The 20,793-nt window shown below is 42.3% G+C and overlaps 1 protein-coding gene across 2 annotated transcripts in view; it reads left to right on the forward strand.

Annotated features, from left to right (window-relative positions):
- Window positions 1-20,793, forward strand: part of tspan9a (tetraspanin 9a) — a 205,539-nt gene that overhangs the window by 156,340 nt on the left and 28,406 nt on the right. The gene's annotated exons all lie outside the window — the stretch shown is intronic.

The raw sequence follows: 20,793 nt of genomic DNA on the forward strand, positions 1-20,793 counted from the left end.
TGGCCGTCTGCCGTAAAGGTCTTCATTTCCACAATCCTTCCTATTTGTGCTCAGCTTATAAGGATTACCACCGAAAGTCTGTTTACTAAGCTAACTACGAGCAGAATGGATGACAGATGTAGCTTAAGTTAGGTAATCATCCATGACATTTAGAGAAATGCACCTCTGCTCCACCTGCACGTTCACTCCGCCAACCTTTACTCGCAGTATAGACAGCAGACGCAAAATGTGACTCACATTAATGACATTATCATTTTACTGACAAATTAACCGCTTTTTCATATTTATTGTCCGCATATCCACACATTTGTCTTTTGCCATGGTTGTCCATACAATATACGACACATGGCGCATAATGATCTTAATAATTACGGTTAGTGGTTAATTTCTTTTCATCTCTCACTTATTATTGCTTCATTTGGAGCTCAGAGAAAAAAATGAAAGCATGTGTTTTCTCTCATTTTTATTTGTGAGCTGTGTATGAATGAAATTTCCTGTCTGCACTTAATCACCAGTGATGAGTGCTTGTCCAGAGTCTGAAGATCAAGCTTAATGAATGTCTTTCCATTTTCATTATAGGGAAGGCCATCAGAGTATCCCCTTGTGATGCAAATTGGCAAGAAAGAATGAGATGAGATTTAAGTGCAGTGAAAAATACACCCAACACTTACTACTGCCGCTGCTAAAGAATGCACTTTTCTGTCAAAATGCAAAAAGACATTCAGTATGGCGTAATAGATTTTAGTGCCTTTCCTCTACTTTGTAAAAAAGCATTTTCTCCCACCTCAGGGTGAGAAGGAGCAGCTGTATCAAAACGTGCAGCGTTCTCAAGCCTGAGTGAGCATCAGGGGGGCTTCCTCCTTGTCACTTTTACATTATGAATACATTTTGGGGTTCTTCTGTTTAAGATGTAAAAAATCTTAAAAAATTTAAAGGTTTGCTGTCTAACACATGTTGTATACTGTGCTTAGTGCTATCCAGACTGCACTGGGGCCAAGATATCTGCTATTTTTTGAATGCCAGTAGAGATTTCATAATGTTTGAAATTCCATCATCTAGGGCTGGGCGATATGGCCTAAAATTCATATCGCGATATAATTTGAAGCATGTGCGGTAACGATATATATTACGATATATTCTTTTCTTCTGTATAACGTATTTTCCACACTATAAGGCACACTTAAAATCCTTTAATTTTCTCAAAAATAGAGAGTGTGCCTGAATTCTGGTTGTGCTTACTGACCTCGAACCGATTTCTGCGTGCAGAAATCTGTTAAAAAATGTTTTAGTACAACTTTGGTAAGCCGCACTGCTTGATGGATGTCAGAGCATTACGGCTGCCGTAGTGAGGAGCTTCGCGGAGTAATCTGGGTCCAAAACTCCGCCCGCTTCAGGTCCCAAAGTCAAACGAACACTAAGAGTTAAAAACGGTCTAAATTCTTTCATCTTTAATTAAATCATCAGCTTGCTGCTTTATTGGGTGTAAAAATTAAGTTTAACATCCAGGCATCCATGAAAACAGAATTTATTAAATTTAACGGAGTTAGAAGTTAGCAGGAAGTTAGCTCGCTAGTTTACACCTAAACATTTCATACCATGTTCTGACTGAGAGATTTTTGAAACTAATTCAAACGTACAGCTCTGCTACCACTTCCAACATAAATGAAGACAGAAAACTAAACAGCAGTGGCGTTTGCAGGGTTACTGAAGTTGGACTACCTGGTATATAATGTTGTGCTACGTGATTGCTAGCAACACAGCTATGTTAGCATAACATTAGCACAGTGAAGCTGGAGGATGAACGCCAACTTTTTTTCCACTCGATAAAAGTTAACGTGAGGTATTCTGGTGGTCAGGGACAAATGCAATCGCATAGCAGGATGCTGTACATGGAGCTGCGAGAGAATTCAACATTAATGAATTAATGTTACGGAAGTGGAGGATAGGGTTGCCAACCGTCCCTTAAAAAACGGAATCGTCCCGTATTTCGAAACAAAAGCACACGTCCCGTATTGAGCTAATAAGGGACGCACTTTGTCCCGTAATACAGTGAGAATCAAAAGTAGTCTATAAATGTTAATGGAATTAACGCTTTGTTTGAAAACATAATTCCCAGCCCCTCTCCTGCTTTGTGACCAATGAGCTGACAGCACACTTATGACAATTCGAGTATGACAATTCAGATTACCGCTCATCTCATTGGTCGAGGAAAGGTCGCTTGCGGAGAAAATGCCGGAAGACAACAGATGACCACAACAAGAAGCATGGCCAACAGGGGAACAAACGCCGTCACTGCGGTGCAAGTCTCGGACGACAGTACACCTAAAGCTGGGCAGACACTGTGCGATTTTTTCAGTCACGTTATTCAGCTCCTGCTCAAACTGCACGATTGACTCGCAGGGGTTAGAAGTTCATAGGTCACGATGCAGGTCTCACACTATACGGCCCGATGCTCTGATGCGACCTGAGTGCTCACACTGTGCCTCCATAAAATGAAGGTTATAACAGAAAATCTGTCGCTCGCTCTCTGTCTCTCACTCACACAGACACACCACTACCATCAACTTTGCTAAATTGCTAATGAAAAACATGATCAGGCAGCTGTGATTGAGCAGCAGTGTAAATCCAACTATTTTCACGGTTGTTGTGGTCGTGATCATTTTGTGATGCCACATCGAAAAGGCTCGGATGAGCTTTCCAAAGTTCTACAAGTTGTGCCTCCATCGCTTGTGTCCAGATCACACGCTGCACAGCCGTGCTGCTCCGTCTTTTTCACCGACGTTTACGTGTTTGCGCGCGAGCAGTGTGAGCCCCTGTGGTGACACCCTCACGAGCGATTGATGATCGGGAGCTGGTCGTGAGGTGTTAATCACTTCTCGTTACCCCACGTATACTACACGACGCATGATGAAGGCCAAAATCGGTCCGATCACCAAAACGGTCGCACGACTCAAAAATCGGCTCAAAATGGGCCTAAAACCGCACAGTGTGAGCCCAGCATCAGAGCAGCAATGTTTGTTCCCCTCAGACAAAGGGAAGAATGGGAAAAGGAAAACACCTGGCTGGAAAAAGTTAATATGGGCATGTGCAGTGAATATCAGCGCTATGTGGCCAGAAGTGTGATAATATAATTTATTTTGTGTAATAAACAACTGCAAGGATAGATGATTACAACAAATAGATGACTAATACATAAAAGTAATACATAGATGAATAATGATGATGAGTTAAGATGCGTAATCATGGGAACAAGCGGGTTTACAAACAGGAGCAGCTGATTAGCATTAGAAAAGCTGAAATAATACCTCAACTGAAGCCAATTGTACTAAATGCACTAAATGTGCACTGTTACAAGAATATTTTTGTTCTATTGTTTTCTATTATTTTAAGTTAAGCAGGACAGAGTTCTTTTAAAGAAAGATTTACTTATATTCTCAAAAGTTAAGCATGACAGGCTTCTGTTTAAGAAGGAGACCTGTTTTATTGTGTTAATGTTGTCATTTTGAGCTAAAAATAAATGGCTAAATGATCATTTGTTTCACGTGTTCATATCACAAAGAATAAACATCTACTTAAATCAAATTCAAGTCAAATGGTTAAAAAAAATAATTTCACACACAAAAAAAGAGCTAGAAAATTCATCACACTGGGAAGGGTGAAGACAACTGGGTCGCCAGGCCCTGGCCACGAGGTGTCCCTTATTTATTTTTCAGGGAGTTGGCAACCCTAGTGGAGGAAGCGCAGTTTTTGGCTTTCCCCATATTTCAAAAGTGCTTCATCTCTTTGCTATGACTGTCGCCCGCCATAATTTGCAGATGATAATGGTTTTAGCCGCCGCTTTCGACCAAAACAGGCGCAGCTTGATGACATCACCAACATGCGCTATCGCGATAGAGCGATATAGTCAAAATCTCTGTCGTTGGCCAAATTTATATCGTTTTTATCGTTTATATCGCCCACCCCTACCATCATCCCATTTGTTTTTCTAAAGAAGCCAAAGTTGTTCATTTTGGCCACAAAGTTGTGGAAATATTACAGACTGGATTCAGTATTTGTTCTTCTTTTTTTTTCAAAAAAACAACAACTTTGAGATTAAAAAGTGAAATTTAAATTTTCATTTGTTCGTCTTTTCATCTGAAAGGCTTAAAGTTGTGCTCAGAGTGAAACAGTCCAAACGTTACCCTCATGATATTCAAATGCATCAAATGATCAGTGTACGCACACACTGGCTATACAGGATAACATTAGCTGTACATTAACTGTGTGTTTGCATTCAGCTCATCCATTGGCTAATCATGTGTGTCAGTGCTTCCTGTTATTTCCTTATTCTTGTATCTTACACATATGAAGCAGATTCTCAAAGCTCCCGGGAATTTCACAAGCAAGACTTTACGTCAGTTTGTGCTGCCCCCTGGTGAACTTACGCCTAATGACGCCTTTCCATTAATTTTGTATGCAGTCATACTGCCTTGCCCTCTGTGCAAACACACTACTTCAGTTAAAAACTTGCATATATGAATAATAAATGACACCCTTGTTCTCCCCAGTATATTCACCGATTTTGTACTTTTTTTAATATGATCATAGAGACTAATCTTTTTTGAATACATGATGTTCTGCTTTGTAACAGTGTTTCCATTCACAGTGATCTTGTGTTGCTCATCCACAGTGACCACTGCCCAGCAGCTTCATTAATTAGAACTTCAAACGCCACATAGTGGGAGTGATATGCCTGTGACATTGAAAAGATGGTTGAAAAGATGGTCACACTCCAGCTAAAATCCTCTGCTCACATGCGCCGCATAGCCTCACTCACATTAACATCTTCCAAAATACTGAGCTATTCAGATCATGTATCCGGTATCCCACAGGCATGTTCCCTTTCAGTCACAGAGGTAAATGGTTGACCCTCCCTCACTGTGTCCCCTACTGCCCTGTTTTTCAGATGTGCACCTGAAACTCTCAGCAATGTACCAACAATTAATGCCTCATTATCCTTCATATATACTGCATTGATTCCCTTCATCTCCTTATGTCACAGGGGAAATTCTGTTCTGATTTGTGTCATGGAAAAGTGTCTTGCTCCATTATGCCATTGGCTGATTTTAGATTAAAGAACTTGCGCTACATCACCGCAAGCCTTGTGACAGCCCCCCAGCCCGGTCCCCTGAATGAGCTAGCTTGCCAGTGCATCTATATATAACCACCTCAATCAGCTCAGTGGCTAGTTGGACTTTAGCTGACCTTACTGCATTATATGGACCAGAGGGACCTGTGGCTTTACTGACCCGGGCCTGTAAACCTAATGCTCTTTGTGGTGAGCAGCTATTCAGGTCTTCTCATGGAAACACTGGCAAATGACCAACTGCACTGCCAGGACACAGCTCCAACATTAAAATATCTATTTTTCTTTGGTTGTCTGCGCCTTTATAGTTAAAAAGGTTTTATAGTTAAAACCATGTGAAGATATGCACATTTGAGCTCAATATGCACAAACATTTGCAACTGCAGATAAACAGCAACAACAATTTTATGAGGCAAAGAAACCACAACTTTGCAGATCTTTGCTGGTTTCCCATAAGACTTGTGTCTTTGCTACACTGGGCTGGGATAGATTTAATTCTCGGGGATATTTAACAATAACTTCTTTGAAATTCAAGGTGGGTGACACAGAAGTGCAAGTGTCAGTCTGCTTCTGACGTTTCCTAGGAGAGCCCTGCAGTGCAAATCTCTGCCTAAACTCTATGCTTGTCTGGGTATAATAACTTAGGTCAGCATCTCTTAGGAATCGGTATACTCTTTTTGGTCGTAAAGAGAAAATAACATTACCAACTCCTGGAAACTCACAGGCTCCAGGTATTTATTTATAACTGCTTGAGGGGACTCTCAACAAATGATGAACCCGTTCAGCTGTCAACTCCCACATAAAACTTGTAGCCGGCAGTTTCTCCTCCTCACTGTTCAGTTTGCATTTCAATGACTACACGTCAGTGTAAAAGAAGAACTTGCACAGCAGGAAATCACAGGCAGATTTTTGCTTCCTCGTGTCATTTGTCTTCCTGGGACCTGACCTAACTTAGCCCCCTGACCTGCAAATAAGAAAAATAAGTTGTCTATATATTAATCGTTAAACTCGACCCACAATGTTCAGTGTAGCGATTACATGAAAAATCCCAAGAAAAGACTCACCAACGCGAATAATCATCTCAACGTCCGTGAGACGTACAGAAATGGGGGACGGGAAGCTGATTAATGAAGATACAGTAGTAACAGGAATTTGTAAAGGATTTGTATCCCATCGCGTTGCTCGGTAATCATGTTTTTAGGATGCAGCTTGTCCGCCTGTGTGAAATCCCCTGTTTGTCAGCGAGAGTTTATCCACACGAGAGCTGCTCAGCCTCAACTCTCAAATATATCATCACAACATTTTGAGGCTCGGTAAACAAAATCTTGTATCGTCTCATCTAATCGTGTGACATCTTATCTCGTAAAAACTCCCCCTCAAATTGAAAAATCAACTTTTTCTACTCGTAAATGAAAGTGAATTTCTCTCGCTTTGCACTTTCTGCTGTGAATAGAGAAAAAAGGGAATTTATCCAAGAAAATTAGGATACGAGGTCTTGTACTTTATTGAAACTCTTACATATTTGATGACTTTGATGTTAAAAAGGCTTCGTCCCACTTCTGGTTTTTGTCTTTACTTTGAGCCTTTTTGGCTCCTTTGATTTTAGATCACTGGGCTTCAAAGTAGGTCTGTGATCAGTTATTTTAAGCAAGATGGCAAAGTTGATGCATGGTTCCAGCGACTGGAGAAGGGAATAGTTAAAGTCTCTCAGGGTCACCATATTTTATTCCTGAGGGTCCTTGACGAAACATTGCTCTCTCCTGGTGTGACTCATGCTTCTGGCTCAAGACCAAACTAACAGCCAGTGTGGCAGGGCGGCAATCACGTACAGAAATTACACACAATATTCTGTTGAAAGTAATCCTTGTCTTTGAACTCGTGTCTGATGACAGGCTGGGCTCCACTGGTGCCACTAGAATTTTTCAAATGATGACTGGGGGACACTTGGGGAAACTGCTAAGTGAAATACATAATCAGCGCACTGGTGCACAGATATAGCGGCTCTGCTCATATTTAGTGCACATAGGTGATTATATTTACTTTGAAGAAACTCTTCCCCAAAAAACTGTGATACAGAATCAAGAGTACATGTATTACTTTATATGCAAAGTGAAAATTATGCAAATAAACGACTGCATCTGAAGGTCAGGTTGGAGACTCTGATCCGGTAAAATGCCCTCATTTGTTGATTGATGGAAAGTGGTAATAGGAGAAATGTAGGAGTGCTAACTTCACCTTACTGTGCACCAGCTGGCCAAGTCTTCTCAGATTGCGCCTATGATTACCGTTCACCTCCTAACTGGGTAACAACATGTATCCATTTGAAAGAGTTGGTAAGAAAAGCTCAAGGCAAGTTCATAAAGTGCCGAGTATTTGTTTTGTGACAGACGTTAATTCACATCTAATGAGCATTGATTTATTCCTGTGCCGTTCTTGGAGCAGGCATTGATCCATATGTTCCTCTTTCAGGCTGTCACCCGTGCTAGTTATCCTGTCCCCAGAAAACAAGAGCACGGTGTTGAGTGATTAGCACTTGCTCCTTTCTAAAAAGGAAGAAATGCTAATCTAAAATTTACTCAAAGTAGGAGGTAGACCCGTGGGAGTTGATAACTATCCAGCGGAGGTCACTGACAAAGTCGTAATGCAGTCTCCTGGATGTAATAAAGATGCCTGAAAGGAGGCTTGTTCCTGTCTCGTGAATAATACAGCTATGATTGCATCACAACATCACAACAATAGAGGGATTGATGATCACTATTATTTAGCGATCTGTCTCTTTGTGTGGTCCACTGGCTTGGGATGAGGGGCCGATGGCCATTGGAAGGTTGGCTGACCAGAAAAGAGTAGTTACACAGTCCATTTCCCCTCTGTGCTAATTAGCATGTCAACTGTAAAGGCGCCTCCAATGAGGCGTTCAGGGGGGAATAAAAGAAGAGGAAAGGAACAGGGGGCAGAGCCTGTCAAGGAAGCTTTTCTGTGCCATCAAGCTGCCACTAAAACCTGACCTTTACACCAGTCAAGAAGGGAGGTCTGCATTTATCGGAGGCAAGCGTTCGGCAATGGGGGGTTGTCATGTTGTTGTTGATGTCAGACCTAAACCCACTGGTTCTCGGTATGAATGAAAAACTTGAAGAAAGATTTTGCGCTGACTGAAAGTAATTTCTATTGGTGTGTCTGTGGATTCTCACATAGCAGGAGATGCACAGGAAACTTCAGAATTGTCAAATGTCATCCCGCTTCAGCTGTTTTTTTTAATGGCAAAAAGAAGATAAGATAAGATAAGATAAGATAGAACTTTATTAATCCCTCGGGTGGGTTCCTCTGGGAAATTCGATTTCCAAAAAAGCACAGCACCGACAGAAGTTACAGAGTTATACACACACACATATATATATATATATATATATATATATATATATATATATATATATATATATATATATATATATATATATATACATACATACACACACACACACACACACACACACACACACACACACACACACACATATATATATATAAATACAGAGACAATATAAATAAAATATACGAAGGGGATAAATAGAATAAATAGGAATAAAAATAAAAATACAAGTGAATTGCACATTTCAAGTATTGAGTCTATTGCACCGTTGACTATTTACAAAAAGTATTGCACAAGGTATTGTACAGTGAGGTGAAGAGGCACTACAGCTTAGTTGTTCCCTCCTTTGTCCTCCTGTTTCCCCTCCCTCTCCCCTCCAGGGAGGAGTTAAACAGTCTGATGGCGTGTGGGACAAAGGAGTTTTTAAGTCTGTTAGTTCTTGTCTTTGGGAGAAGCAACCTGTCACTGAACAGACTCTTCTGGTTGTTAATGGCCGTGTGCAGAGGATGTCTGGCATTGTCCATAATGTCCATCAGTTTCTTTAATGTCCTTTTCTCTGAAGCAGTAGGATTCAGAGAAAGTGGAGAGGTATAACGGGAGACGGCGTCTGCAACAGCAACACTGATTAGTACTACACCATATGGCAGTGGAATGAAATGTGAGGCATATTAAAAGTTAGAAATTTCAAGTTTTATTGTTGTTAAAGCCGAAGGATTCAAGGATCCTACTTTTTGTTTATGCTACAGCTGTCAACGCTTTATCTATATTGCATCAATTCTTTTTTTTTTCTTTTACTTCAAGAATACATTTTCAGAATGATGGATGACCGGAGCATCTTGGCCTGTAGACAATATTCGGGTGTTGTCGCTGTCATGTCCAAAGGTGAAATACAATTACTTCCCCCTGTTCCCCCTGGATGAGGAGCAGATGCAGACAGAGCATCATCAACATTCAAACAGTGCTCGCAGACACACTGCACCTCCATGAATACAGATTGCATCTCTCTATTGGTTAATGTAAGGTCTTGTTTTCATTCTGCGTTCCCTCACACTCTAAGTTTATTATGTCCAGAATGAATCGCTTTGGGAAGACATTTACAGGATAAGGTCAATTTTCTGGGATTTCTGAGCTGGAGGCTAAAATGAAGAAAGAGGTTCTGCAATATTCCAGCACAGCAAATTCCCCAAGTTCTCCCAGTCTTTTCTAATGTTGTATGAATTATTGCAAACAAGCAAGCAAAATGCTAAATTTGTGCGGCGCTTTTCACATACAAAGAGTCACAAAGCTAATATACAGTATGCAATAGCAAATTAGGGTTAGGATTAATTAAAAAGTCAGAAGCCAAAAATGAAGAGGAAGACTCAAATTGAAAGATTTAAAACAATTAAATATTAAACATAAGAACAAACTTAGACTTACTGCATGAGTTTCAGCACAAAGTCCAAATTGCTCGAGTAAAATCTGTAAAGAAAAGATCTGAAAATCATAAAAAAATAAAATGTCATTGTGACAAATAAGATGCAACAGAACAAAAAGCTCGTCTGTAATATATACAGTGGGGCAAAAAAGTATTTAGTCAGCCACCGATTGTGCAAGTTCCCCCACTTAAAATGATGACAGAGGTCAGTAATTTGCACCAGAGGTACACTTCAACTGTGAGAGACAGAATGTGAAAAAAAAATCCATGAATTCACATGGTAGGATTTGTAAAGAATTTATTGGTAAATCAGGGTGGAAAATAAGTATTTGGTCACCTCAATTTTAAATCATGCTTTTTATTTGTTCTTGTTTCTAATGTCTCTGTAAAGCACTTTGAATCGCCTTGTTGTTGAATTGTGCTATACAAATAAACTTGCCTTGCCTCAAACAAGGAAAATCTCTGGCTCTCACAGACCTGTAACGTCTTCTGTAAGAAGCTTTTCTGTCCCCCACTCGTTACCTGTATGAATGGCACCTGTTTGAACTCATCATCTGTATAAAAGACACCTGTCCACAGCCTCAAACAGTCAGACTCCAAACTCCGCCATGGCCAAGACCAAAGAGCTTTCGAAGGACACCAGGAAAAGTATTGTAGACCTGCACCAGACTGGGAAGAGTGAATCTACAATAGGCAAGCAGCTTGGTGTGAAAAAATCAACTGTGGGAGCAATCATCAGAAAATGGAAGACATACAAGACCACTGATAATCTCCCTCGATCTGGGGCTCCACGCAAGATCTCATCCCGTGGGGTCAAAATGATCATGAGAACGGTGAGCAAAGATCCCAGAACCACACGGGGGGACCTGGTGAATGACCTGCAGAGAGCTGGGACCACAGTAACAAAGGTCACCATCAGTAACACACTACAACGGCAGGGAATCAAATCCCGCAGTGCCAGACGTGTTCGCTGCTGAAGCCAGTGCATGTCCAGGCCCGTCTGAAGTTTGCCAGAGAGCACATGGATGATACAGCAGAGGATTGGGAGAATGTCATGTGGTCAGATGAAACCAAAGTAGAACTTTTTGGTATAAACTCAACTCGTCGTATTTGGAGGAAGAAGAATACTGAGTTGCATCCCAAGAACACCATACCTACTGTGAAGCATGGGGGTGGAAACATCATGCTATGGGGCTGTTTTTCTGCCAAGGGGACAGGACGACTGATCCGTGTTAAGGACAGAATGAATGGGGCCATGTATCGTGAGATTTTGAGCCAAAACCTCCTTCCATCAGTGAGAACTTTGAAGATGAAACGAGGCTGGGTCTTCCAACATGACAATGATCCAAAACACACCGCCCGGGCAACAAAGGAGTGGCTCCGTAAGAAGCATTTGAAAGTCCTGGAGTGGCCTAGCCAGTCTCCAGACCTCAACCCCATAGAAAATCTGTGGCGGGAGTTGAAAGTCCGTGTTGCTCGGCGACAGCCCCAAAACATCACTGCTCTCGAGAAGATCTGCATGGAGGAATGGGCCAAAATACCAGCTACTGTGTGTGCAAACCTGGTAAAGACCTATAGTAAACGTTTGACCTCTGTTATTGCCAACAAAGGTTATGTTACAAAGTATTAAGTTGTATTTTTGTTATTGACCAAATACTTATTTTCCACCCTGATTTACGAATAAATTCTTTACAAATCCTACCATGTGGATTCATGGATTTTTTTTTCACATTCTGTCTCTCACAGTTGAAGTGTACCTCTGGTGCAAATTACTGACCTCTGTCATCATTTTAGGTGGGGGAACTTGCACAATCGGTGGCTGACTAAATACTTTTTTGCCCCACTGTATACCATATATATACCATCAGGATGGTTTATCATATGACAGAAAAGGGTGTAAAAGCGTTGTCTTTTTACATCACCTTTTCACAGGTGTCTTTAAGGCAGCTGAATGAAGAGAAAAAGGTATCCTTTGCAGATGCACAGAAAAAGTCATTTACCCTGTGGTGTGGTGGTATGCAGTGTAACTGTTGATTATATGTCTTTCAATCTGAATCTGCTCTCTTCTCACTAGGCATCTGCCTCGTGCTCTGGGTTTCACTTAAGCGGATGTGCATATTTTGCATCTTCTTCTTCCCGCTGTCCCTCCAGGGATGCATAATGCCTCGCGTTGCATAACCTGAGTGTTTCCATTCACAGTACATACGCTTATGTTCACAATTTTACTTTTATGCATTTGTTAAAAATTTGTTCCACCCTTGTGTAATTCATCTGAAAGCACAAACAGTGAATAGACTAAGCACATTTTTGCACAGCTCATGCCGTCGCTTCACTCCCTCATGTTTGTTTTGGGTTCTGGCCACCACACCCGTTTCAGAAATCAAATCCCTTCTGTTCATTAGGAGTGTTGGTAAGCATTGTGGTGAAATGTTATATGCTGCGTGTTTGCACCAATGTCTCTAATGGGATCTTGGTTGGCTGTGCAGTACACAGACCAACCCCACAGCAAGGCCACACGCCCACTCCGTGCAGTGAAATGAGATAATAAAGCATGTAATACGCATACATCTGAATGCACACTAAAAACATTACTTAGTATCATATTTCTCCCCGAACAGCTCTCAGTGAACCCAGCAGCAATTTTTGCACAAGGTTGTGCAGACTGGCCCTGTAGCTAAAACCACAACAGTGTTTGTTAGTTGCCCAAGTGTTTCACTCATTTTCAGGGAGAAAGCCCAAGGCTGCTTTTCAGCTCATTTTAGGCATGCGACTGTCTGGCACTTGAAATATATTAGAAATGACATATTTTACTCTTCAGGCATTTTCAAACACAGCCAGCCAAGGTCATCAGTTCATCCCGAGAAGTCCGTATGCCTTGATTGATTGATGTTGTAAGTGGAGGTTGTTTGTTTGTGGTTTTCTGAAATGAGGACACACATTGGAATTATTATGGTCAGTCACTTTAGCGGCTGACACCCTTAGAGGTACATTTACAGAAGCTGGTGCCCTGCTCTGTGACACTGAGTCTTGGGATTTGTTTTGATGACCCGCAAGGAGTGAAAAGGAGCCGAGTAATCTGCTGAGGGTGGCAATCTAGCTGCCGTGCGGTGCATTAGGGATTTTCCGTTTCCTCGAGCCCTTTGGTCCTGTGCTGCAGGTGAACAGGTGGACTGTTCGACCTGTCGGATACACAAGGCTCCGGCCACATGCACCTCTGCTGAGCCAGCACACTCATTAAGCCCTCCAAGTAGTGAAACTCAATGGGAGACTGTCCAACCGTTTGCCTGTCTCTTAGGATTTTCGGCATGGCTGCACTGGCAGACCGGAGTGAGATATTTATACGAGCCAAATGTTTGTGTGCCTCTACAGGCGAGGCAGTTTATGTGGAGGAAAACAGCCACTCATAAAAAGGCACTGCTTTCACATAAATAGATATTTATTTTTCTAACGTGTTCCCGTTTTATTGTACGCAAATGCCTCGTAAGATATTTTCAAGCACCTTTGATGTCAACAGAGTGGCAAAATTCACATTTAATTAGCGCCTTGTGTGAGGAACATCTCCCCCTCTTATTAGCTCAGTTTATGTATTTATATCTCATTGTCCTCTTTAGAACATCACTGGGATTTTTTTATGGTCCTTCATCTCTTTAACACACTAAGTACACTGGTTTTCTGTGCATTGATTTAGAGCTGACTTGGATGAGATAGCTGTAAGACAGTGCAGCTGCCATCCCTGCAGCCAGCGCGCATCTGCAGCATGAAGAAGTAAAGGAGCTTTCCTCTCCAGTGGCAGTGTTTGTCTGTCTTTGGCTGTGTGCTTTGTAGTCTGCGCTTGGCTTGCAGGCCCCATTTCCCTGCGCATCTCTCTGAGTCTCCACGTTCTCACTCTCTGACTGGCTGTGGCAATAAGAGCCTCATCACTTTATGGCCCCAATCGCAGGATGACGTTCTTCTTCCTGGTGCTCTCCTACTTGTTCTCAATGCATAATTGAAGTGCCTCTGGGTTCTCAGGCTGATTGAAGAGTCTTGTTGGGATGGTAAAGATCTAACGGCAGAATTAGTCAGGGATGTCTAATAGTTTTTCTCCTGCCATTGTCGTGACTTTCTTTCTTTTGGTGTCTTGTCCTCTAAGGGTAGAGAATGTTGTCAGGTGTGAAAGAGCGTGAATGTGTCAGTGCAGACAGCAGGGATAGCTTTGGACAGGCAGAGAAAGGCTCGTCTGTCTTTAATCCTTCCTGGCACGATTGATTTGGAGTCACTTTGCTGTGAATAGACCTTTCAGCTCTTCTCGAGAGAGATGGGGAGACATGGTGAGCCCTGCATCATTGATAGGTGCATCACTGAGGGCCCCTAAACACCGTAGTCGAGGCCCAGATTGCAGAGTGGAAAGCTGAGGCATCCAACCAGAACCGGCCCAGCACTGCAATATTTTGGATGCTTGACTAAACACGTGATGGACAGTGGAAAGGCTTCCTCTATGGAAACATATCAGCGCAGAATTGAAAAGACAAGTGTTTTGGTCACATTATAAGAGCACACAGGCAAAAGCTGAAAGTCAATTGAGACCCCATAAAAGTTCAGTTACCTTCAAAATTAAGTGTAACTGTTCATAGAGAGCAGCATACCGTCTTATCACTCAGTCAGTCGGGCAGCACGAGTTCTCTCACACTGCGTGATTTTGCCAGGATCCCCTCGCTGAATGAAACTTTAACTTAGGCAGACGTAGCTTTTTTAATCTTACATTCCACATCTGTCATCCCTCCTCAGAATTCATGCAGTGTTTATTCTGAGCCTGAAAGCACCTCCACCATTGCAGTTTCTGTGAATAATTTACTTGTTATACAACTCACATTGGCCATACAGCGTTCGCGGGGGAATGGCTAGGATGCCCCCAGAAAGCCTGGGGAGACAGAGGGTGGCGAGTTTTGCTGAAAAGCTGTATATGGCCTACAGCTTACCTCGTCTAGCACCATAGGGCAAAGAAATATAGTGAAACATGTGGGTCACATAATGTTTTTATTCATAAATGTATCTTTTGAAGCAGATTTGCTCGTGTCTTCTTCAATATTTACGCATCTAACAAATTCCAGACACTGTCAATAGGACTCTGCTGAATGTATTTGTATTGTGTTCCGAAGTTTCTGAAATGTCCTTCTTTAGAAATAATCTGCTTATTTGTGCTTTCGAGATGAACATTTACAATATACCTGGCCTGCAGCTGTTACATGGCTTTATACTTGCATTCAGCAAAAAGCGGTCAATAGGCATTGTGAGAAGTCACAGTATGATCCCTGCTATTGACAGTTTTTGTTCTCATTCAAGTCTTCAGCAAATTCCTTTAGGTGAGTCAAAGAATAAACCAGGAGTGAAGATGTGAAAAATATCTACCACCCTTCATTTTCTTTTGTTTGGCCAAGTCTGGCCACCATGGAGGATGGATAGAATAGAGAATTTATTTATCAGGAAGGAGTCTTAAAAAATAACCTTGTCTGACAGGCGCACGCAAACACTCTCTGTTGAGGGTCTATCCTTAAAACGATTCCTTTTCCTTCACAGCATGCTTCAAATGGGACCTTTTCCACTCACTGGGTAGAAAATACAGATCTTTACTGTCTTTACTTTAAGGCTTTGTCACTTTTATTTGATGTTTACAGTTGATTTATTATGTTTGTTGTTCTGTGATTCTCTCTCGCAGCTGGCAGGGTGTTGTTCTTATGTGATAAAATGAATCAGTGGCTTGCAAGATCATCTGGTGAAAATTGAAAAGTCTTCTTTTAGCCGCGATGAATATCCTCTGTCTTCATTTCAGTGCAAAATCAATGCCGGCTGGAGCAGAAGACTTTGTGTGCCGGGGTGGGGGAGGTTTTTTTTGTTTTTAATTTTCTGGTGAAAAGAAAGATGGAGCTGCAGTAAAAGGCGAGGGGGTGGGGGGGGGGGGGTGTTAAGTGATAATGTGGCTCCATCTTTAGCAGGGCATTCGGGCTGGCATTTTCACCAACTTTATGGTTTATTGTGCTCTAACGGTACAATTGCTTCCTAATTCCAGGTGTAAGTATAGCTAAGCAAATATCTGTAACATGTTTTTTTCAGTTTATCACTTGTTTAGTCTCAGCTGCAGTGAATTTGGTAGCCTTGACAATCTTTCTCTCTCCAATTCGCATAACACACTCTGAACTTCAGAAACTCATTCAACTGGTATCAAGCTCTTGCGACGAGGGCAGTCAGAAAAGAAAGTAGTACTTTGACAAAAGCTGTCATTCTTTATGACAGGACGCGACCTCTCACAGGGATCATTGTGTGAAAAGGTCCTCCGGTGTCCCTCGCACACACTTACACCCCATTCCCTCTTAGTGGGGTCCTGTGTCGGGTGGCTCCGTGTCACTGAGCCAGTAACTGCAGCAGCTGATAATTCTCCAAGCCAGTCGCTCAGATTAGATTAGATTAGATTAGATAGAACTTTATTAATCCCTCGGGTGGGTTCCTCTGGGAAATTCGATTTCCAAAAAAGCTGAAGATGAAGGGTCAGCCTTATTTTCTTCTTCTCCTCTCCCTCCCTCGAGGCTTGGTCTCTTTTTAACTTATACACAGCTCGCAATCTCTCTGGATTTAATACTCTATCCGTCTTCTGCAGACCTCCTGGTTGACCTCTGTCACATCAACTTCCTGTTTGGAAAGTTGCTTCTCACAGTTGCTTCTCACAGTATTGTTGCAATTATTTTCACCCTGAGCTTGTTATAAGGCCCCCAGCAGTAGGGTCCCATTCATCTAGCTAGGCAGTCGCATCACACGTGTGCCTGTATCCTCCAGCAGAAAGTTAATGACGCGCTGTGCTCTGTGCACCTCTCTACTGTTTTTTTGTCACTTCTTCCACAAATGACATTTAGACGCTGAACTCCAGACGTCTTTCCAACAAGGTGCTCTCACAATATTGTCCAACGCGTAGGAAAAGGTCAAACGCCATATTCTCTCAGCTCACTCTTACACTACCATTGATTTTTAAAGAATGGCTCCACACCAAGCACAATTACATGCGCTCCTCCCTCCTGGTTTAAGTGCTGTTCGCTTTCTGAAGTCAATCCACTGTTTAGAGCAGCTGGCTTTATATTCCAGACTGCAACTATGTTTTTTTCATTATCACAGCTGGAAGATATCTTCCCCTCAGCCTCAAATATGAAAGCAACCTTAAGGTTGATAAAAAGAGGGGAGCGTCTCTTGTGCAGCGCTTACACAATGGGAGCAACACAAAGCAGAACATCATCCAGGCAAAACAGCCGATTTGTTTTGACGGTGTTTTCTATTATCTAAACAAGAAAGACTTCGAAAAATTGTAGCAATAAAAAAGTCGGCCCCTCGCCGAAGATTGTTAAAAGTTACGTAGTGGACGTGGAAGGCTGTTGTGTGTCACCCTCAGCTGCTTAATGATGGGCTGCATGGGTTCAGGAGATATTGAAACTGTTGTTTATATCTGCAGGTATACGTCAGGTTCATATCTCAGACCTCACAAACAATATTGCTGGTTATTTATGTTCAAGGACATTATAGGAGACTGTCAGAAAGTATCCACAGTGTGAGCGCAACAATTTTGCCACATCACAGGCAAATTCAGATTATTGGATTTTTTTTCACAGATAGGGGAATTAACTCCTCATTGATATAATACCAATGACTGCCTTTATTTTAAGGCCTCTCTATGAATATTTAAAAGCTTCTCTAGTATTTTGGGATTCGTTGATCCTTCCCTGCAGATGGCATATCAAAACACGCCTGCCCCACAATTAAAAGAAGATAAGGAGCTCAGCAGAGGCACTCAATGTCAAGCTCAGAAGTACACGCCAAGGTCAGATAACACAGATCAGAGCTTTTACTAGAGGCACCTACACAAAGGTCTGATGACAGCATGTTGTAGTCGTAGTAGAAACAGGACAGAGATTACACCGTGCTCTCGGTAGGCTCAGATCAGACAGATTGAGCGGGGGTTGGACGGTTCCACAGTCACTTAAGAGAGCGACACACTTGGACGAGCTCCCTTCACTGGGCATTAAACACAATTAAGAGAAGGCATTGTAACGCTCCCCACCTGGGCTCTTAAACCTCCTGGTGCTCCCCCTCACTAGCTGTAAATCCGCTCTATGTTTCTGCCCTCTTAAACTCACTATTCGTCCTCTGCTTCCTTGAATGCCTCCTCACTCTCTGTAATCTGGCCTTCTGAATGGTACGCGTGCGATCCTGTATATTAGCCGCTCTGCATAAGGACACGACCTTTTCCAACATTTTCAATTGACATTTTTATTCTCCCGTTTTTAATCAGGGAAGAATAAAGGGCCAGTTGCCTCTGAATTATTTAGATTATGAATGACCGAAAGTCTTTTGAGCACTGATGTACCTTTCCTTCACTCTATCAGAAGTGATCATGCTGATGCTTGTTGGTCTGTTCGCAGCAACCTTGTCAATCTTGACAGCAGAAAGACTTTGTTTATGCGAGCACTCACTTCAGGCTTTCAGGCTCCCCCGCAGTCAATCAGTTGTGGAATTCGGCTTTCAAGTATCTTTGAGGAATTTATGCACAATCATTCTTTCGCTTTGTCCTCACTTCTAATTGCTCGTAGTCATTTCCCAGGCTTTGTGAGACCAGGTGTATCATTCATTCAGCAGAATATGCTGATGTCTGTATACGTTCTGAGGAGTTTCTGTGGAGGTCACAGCTTGTACATATCACAGGTCAGTGAGAGTAGGACGTGGCTCATTTGGTATCTGAGAACAGAATTCTTAGGCTCGGTTTACGTATTTACAGATCCTATAGGACTCATTAGACCTGAGGTATCTGTCCTCACTTCACGAGGTCTGCAGCTGCGATCCCAAAGTTGCACATCAGTTATACGTCATCACCTAACATCGCCGAGAGCGACTTTGAGTACACTGCACCGACTAATTTGTTTCCAGTCACTTTGTTGATCAACACTTGTGTGCATTTGTCTAACTGGAGCTACACTTGTTTGCTAGGGAAGTGCTGATAGTGCAGCAAATTTTCAGGTTTGTTATTAGCTGACAGTTAAACTTTGTCAGCTGCTGCAGATTATCTCTCCATGTGGCTGATTAATTATTTAATAGTAAAATAAGAGGAAGCAGTTTGCAGCAGACACATATCTTAATTTCTTCTTGATCACGACTGCTTCTGTATACTGTGAAATACTTTTGTGGGGCAAAAAAGTATTTAGTCAGCCACCGATTGTGCAAGTTCCCCCACCTAAAATGATGACAGAGGTCAGTAATTTGCACCAGAGGTACACTTCAACTGTGAGAGACAGAATGTGAAAAAAAAATCCATGAATCCACATGGTAGGATTTGTAAAGAATTTATTCGTAAATCAGGGTGGAAAATAAGTATTTGGTCAATAACAAAAATACAACTCAATACTTTGTAACATAACCTTTGTTGGCAATAACAGAGGTCAAACGTTTACTATAGGTCTTTACCAGGTTTGCACACACAGTAGCTGGTATTTTGGCCCATTCCTCCATGCAGATCTTCTCGAGAGCAGTGATGTTTTGGGGCTGTCGCCGAGCAACACGGACTTTCAACTCCCGCCACAGATTTTCTATGGGGTTGAGGTCTGGAGACTGGCTAGGCCACTCCAGGACTTTCAAATGCTTCTTACGGAGCCACTCCTTTGTTGCCCGGGCGGTGTGTTTTGGATCATTGTCATGTTGGAAGACCCAGCCTCGTTTCATCTTCAAAGTTCTCACTGATGGAAGGAGGTTTTGGCTCAAAATCTCACGATACATGGCCCCATTCATTCTGTCCTTAACACGGATCAGTCGTCCTGTCCCCTTGGCAGAAAAACAGCCCCATAGCATGATGTTTCCACCCCCATGCTTCACAGTAGGTATGGTGTTCTTGGGATGCAACTCAGTATTCTTCTTCCTCCAAACACGACGAGTTGAGTTTATACCAAAAAGTTCTACTTTGGTTTCATCTGACCACATGACATTCTCCCAATCCTCTGCTGTATCATCCATGTGCTCTCTGGCAAACTTCAGACGGGCCTGGACATGCACTGGCTTCAGCAGCGGAACACGTCTGGCACTGCGGGATTTGATTCCCTGCCGTTGTAGTGTGTTACTGATGGTGACCTTTGTTACTTTGGTCCCAGCTCTCTGCAGGTCATTCACCAGGTCCCCCCGTGTGGTTCTGGGATCTTTGCTCACCGTTCTCATGATCATTTTGACCCCACGGGATGAGATCTTGCGTGGAGCCCCAGATCGAGGGAGATTATCAGTGGTCTTGTATGTCTTCCATTTTCTGATGATTGCTCCCACAGTTGATTTTTTCACACCAAGCTGCTTGCCTATTGTAGATTCACTCTTCCCAGTCTGGTGCAGGTCTACAATACTTTTCCTGGTGTCCTTCGAAAGCTCTTTGGTCTTGGCCATGGCGGAGTTTGGAGTCTGACTGTTTGAGGCTGTGGACAGGTGTCTTTTATACAGATGATGAGTTCAAACAGGTGCCATTCATACAGGTAACGAGTGGGGGACAGAAAAGCTTCTTACAGAAGACGTTACAGGTCTGTGAGAGCCAGAGATTTTCCTTGTTTGAGGCAAGGCAAGTTTATTTGTATAGCACAATTCAACAACAAGGCGATTCAAAGTGCTTTACAGAGACATTAGAAACAAGAACAAATAAAAAGCATGATTTAAAATTGAGGTGACCAAATACTTATTTTCCACCCTGATTTACGAATAAATTCTTTACAAATCCTACCATGTGAATTCATGGATTTTTTTTTCACATTCTGTCTCTCACAGTTGAAGTGTACCTCTGGTGCAAATTACTGACCTCTGTCATCATTTTAAGTGGGGGAACTTGCACAATCGGTGGCTGACTAA

The sequence above is a fragment of the Diplotaxodon limnothrissa genome, linkage group LG7, assembly GCF_057381915.1.
Source record: "Diplotaxodon limnothrissa isolate DT_005_m linkage group LG7, D_limnothrissa_male_GT1.1, whole genome shotgun sequence".
Taxonomy (NCBI): Eukaryota; Metazoa; Chordata; class Actinopteri; order Cichliformes; family Cichlidae; genus Diplotaxodon; species Diplotaxodon limnothrissa.